Raw genomic sequence first — 3,572 nt, 5'->3', positions numbered from 1 at the left:
AAGTATGAGAAGATTTTTATTTTTATTTTTTTTAGTGATTGTAAAATGTGATAGATGTGATATAAAATAAAAAGAATTTTTATTAAAAAAAAAATCTATAGTAATAAGTTTTTTATTTAAATAGTAATAAAAAATTGTTTACGATATATAAAAAGTGAAAAAAAAAAAAATTAAGCTAATATTTGAGAGCCTCTTCTATACGGTAGTGGCAAAAACCAGTGGTTTTTTGCCAACCAATAACCACTTGACACATCAACTAAAAGCAAAAAATTAAAATGTTACTGAATCAGCCAATCCCTCCCCATCTCTCTTCTAAACTCTCTTCTGAAGCCCCACGATTCCAACAAAAAAGAAAAATCCCACTGCCCAAAAACCCCTAAACATATCTGGTTAAAAATCTAATTCAAATCTGTGCTCATAAATTCTTACCGGTTAAAAAAGAGAGTAATGATGTTCTTACCCAAATCTGGTATAGAAGGGGCTCTCAATTAGAAATTGGGCTAAAAAAAAACGGTTGAGGCATTTCATGATACACCTTGTGTGCGATTTGCATTTTTGTTTCCTATAGATTATACATAAACTTAAGAAAAAAAAATCTTTTACTCTTAAATCAAGACCAAAGAGTGAATTAATAGAAGAAGAAAAATCCAAAATTATGATACATTTGTTGAAGCAATCCATCATGAGCATCCACAGATCTTCCTCGGTAAACATTCTAAGGAACAAGGAAGGAAGTCACAAAAAGGAATTGGGGTTGTACTAGGCTTCAGCTTCTAAGACTTTCATCTTCAAGAAGATTTCAGTGCCCTATTACGAAGGTTGAAGATTGGGAAGAACCTACATGAGAACTTTCAGGCAAGAACCAGTCCGGTCGGTGGCAGTAGCGTCCGGCCCAGTCGCTGGCGGCGGCTTTCTGGCTTGGGCAGTGCCAAGGTGGGGCGGTGATGCTCTTCCAGTTGGGGGATTTTTTCCTCAGGCTGGATTGTGATATTCTTGGACGGTGGGGAGGGATTTTAGAAGGGAAAAATGGAGAGTGCCTGGAATCCGCCATGGTGGGGCGGTGATGCTGCTCTTCCGGTGGGGGGATTTTTTCCTCAGGCTAGATTGTGATATTCTCCTGTGGGGAGAGATTTTAGAAGGGAAAAATAGAAAGTTGCGAATGGAGAAGCGAGAGGATCCTGTACATCGAGAGCATCCCATTTTTTTATTTTTAGTTGACGTGTCCATTTTTTATTGGTGGGCAAAAATCCCATCCTTTCTGTCATGACCGAACAGAAGTTATTCTCCTAATATTTTTCTAGAAGCAATGAAAAGAGAAAAGGGAAAGAAGAAAGAATTGCCAATAAGGGCTAAAATTCATATACAATAAATCATTTAAACTGTCACATTATATCTAATTAAAAGACGCCATGTATACCAACACAATCCAATCAATACGACAACATCAGCCACGTACATGCAAAGCTCCATCACATCTAAGGTAATTAAAAAAATAAAAAAAAATAAAATAAAAAAATAATATTACTCTTTAAATTCATTTATCATCTTTATTTCACATCAATATTTTTATTGAATGACACAATGTATTTTAAGTGAATTTTTATGTTAATTATTTAAAAATAAAAAAATAAAAGACACTTAAAATATATTATGTTAAGGATATAAAATAGGTGTAAATAGTAAAAAAAAAAAAAAAAAAAAAAAAAAAAAAAAAAAAAAAAAAACCCCAATTTGAACACAATTAGACTTTGACCCTGCCCGTGCCTTGGATATGGCGGAAGGCGCGGTGTTCTCCCGCGAGGGCCAACACCCGTTGATTCTTTTTGTTTTGTTTTTTTTGTTTTTTTCTTTGTCACAAGTACCCATTGATTCTTTTAACCGTTGGTTATTTCGTAGTTCGTACGTTTAAGACCGTTTATCTTAAACGGTTAGCTTTGAACACATTTGGTCTTTGCCCGTGCCCGTACCTTGGACAAGGCGGAAGGCACGGTGGTCTCACGCGAGGGCCAACCCCCATTGATAGTTTTAACCGTTGGTTATTTCGTACGTTTAGGGGCGTTTGTGATCTCCAACGGTCATGTGCTGACCGATTCTCTTTTAATACATGGATTATATGGCAATGAACTTTAAAAGACAAATAGCTTACCACGTCTGTATAAGAAAAGGCTTTGACCAAAAAATCATCCAAAAAGATTTCTACTCTTTACTGAATTTTCAACTTATGCTTTAGAATTATTTATAACTCATTTTCTATAATCTTTGTACTCAATCTTTCAATTAAATTAAATCAAATGGCTGTTTATTTGACAATTGTATTTGGAAGTCTGTTATTAAGGAAAGTATTATTGGATCACATACTGATCAGCGACAGCTCAGTTCACAAACAACTGAATCCCATGAAGATAGGCAACATCTCAGTCAACAAATATTTGAAAATAAACGATCACTTTCAGATACACCAACAGCTGTATCTTGAACAACCTTATTCTCACAATATGTTGTAGATATTCTGTTTTACATATTTGAATTCAAAACTCAAATGTACATTTGATAAGGTTGTAACTATTATAAATACAAGCACTGCCATATGTTTTGTGTAGGCAGCAAACATTGAATTCTGAAACTGTTTATGGTATCATAGCCTCAAATCGACTAACGTCATATTCTCACCATGTCCACTCAAACCAACAACCCCACAATCATTTCCCCCTCCCACATCAAGCTTACCAGAGAAAACTACCCCTTTCGGAAAACCAATATTGTTCCCATCCTTCAAGCTCATGATCTTTTTGGTTATGTTTATGGGTCAATAACCTGTCCTCCAAAAACCATTCACAATGCTACCACTAATACCGATACAGTAAACCCTGCCTTTACTATTTGGTACCACAAAGACAAGCTGATCCTTGCAGCAATTATTTCCTCCCTCACTGAAGAGACTCTAGCTCCGGTTGTTGGACTCGAAACCTCTCGTGAAGCTTGGCAAACACTGGAGCAGCATTTTGCATCTTAGTCACAGGCACGTCTCATGCAAACAAAATTGCAATTGGCAACCATGAAGAAAGGTGCCACCTCCATAGCTGATTATTTTCAGCGGGCACAGAGTTTTGCCCACACACTGACTGCCATTGGACAGCCAATTCCAGATTTTGAACTGGTCCTATATATTCTAGCAGGTTTGAATGTGGAATATGATCCATTCGTTACCTCTATTGCTACCAAAACTGACCCCATCTCTCTGGGTGATCTTTATGGTCATTTGCTTTCTCATGAGCTTCGTATAGAACATCACAACTCTGTTGTTGACCTATCTATTGCATCTGCAAATATTGCTCAGCGCAATACTTCTGTTCCACAGCGCCAAGGTAATGGAACATCCTACTCATCTGGACGCTACAACTCACGCAACACCCGTGGCAGGGGCAGGGGAAGGGGCAGAGGAGGTCCCCCTTCTGGTTCTTCAACATCAACAGTTGCAGGAACTCAGCACACCACCTGTCAGGTCTGTCAGCGACCTGGCCATTCAGCCTCCACATGTTGGCATCGCTTTGACCATGCCTATCAATGTGATA

General features: G+C 37.5%; 1 non-coding gene across 1 annotated transcript; it reads left to right on the top strand.

Moving 5' to 3' along the window:
* The first annotated feature begins 3,136 nt into the window (after positions 1-3,136).
* On the top strand, positions 3,137-3,275 carry LOC133872116 (small nucleolar RNA Z247). Its single transcript, XR_009900963.1, has one exon. It is a non-coding gene; the product is annotated as a small nucleolar RNA Z247 (small nucleolar RNA).
* Positions 3,276-3,572: the final 297 nt, after the last annotated feature.

This window comes from Alnus glutinosa, chromosome 6, assembly GCF_958979055.1.
Source record: "Alnus glutinosa chromosome 6, dhAlnGlut1.1, whole genome shotgun sequence".
Taxonomy (NCBI): domain Eukaryota; kingdom Viridiplantae; phylum Streptophyta; class Magnoliopsida; order Fagales; family Betulaceae; genus Alnus; species Alnus glutinosa.
This window is presented reverse-complemented; position numbering and strand designations above follow the sequence as displayed.